Source organism: Micropterus dolomieu, unplaced genomic scaffold (assembly GCF_021292245.1).
Source record: "Micropterus dolomieu isolate WLL.071019.BEF.003 ecotype Adirondacks unplaced genomic scaffold, ASM2129224v1 contig_8618, whole genome shotgun sequence".
Classification (NCBI taxonomy): Eukaryota; Metazoa; Chordata; class Actinopteri; order Centrarchiformes; family Centrarchidae; genus Micropterus; species Micropterus dolomieu.
Window position 1 is genome coordinate 1 of NW_025737604.1, and position 305 is coordinate 305.

Sequence of the window (305 nt, forward strand, 5' to 3'; positions counted from 1 at the left end):
GGCCTTCAAAACACGATGTAACATTTACACAGCACTGTGTACAGGATAGGGAGAAAAAGAAGCAGCAGCAGCGCCCCCTGCTGTTTCCTAAAGAGACGTTTAAAAGATCTCCTTTCACCGAAGCGCCCTCTCCCGTTTTTAGAAGGCGAAGCGAAAAAGGCTTACAGCACCGGGTATTCCCAGGCGGTCACCCGTCCAAGTACTAATCAGGCCCTGCTCTGCTTAGCTTCCGAGATCTGACGAGATCGGGCGCTCCCAGAGCGGTGTGGCCGTAAGCCACTCAAGCACCCCCAAACGGCCCTTCA

At 54.1% G+C, this 305-nt stretch overlaps 1 non-coding gene across 1 annotated transcript; it reads right to left on the bottom strand.

The window, feature by feature from the left end:
- Nucleotides 1-158: 158 nt before the first annotated feature.
- On the bottom strand, nt 159-277 carry LOC123965083. The gene has a single exon (XR_006823622.1). It is a non-coding gene; the product is annotated as a 5S ribosomal RNA (ribosomal RNA).
- Nucleotides 278-305: the final 28 nt, after the last annotated feature.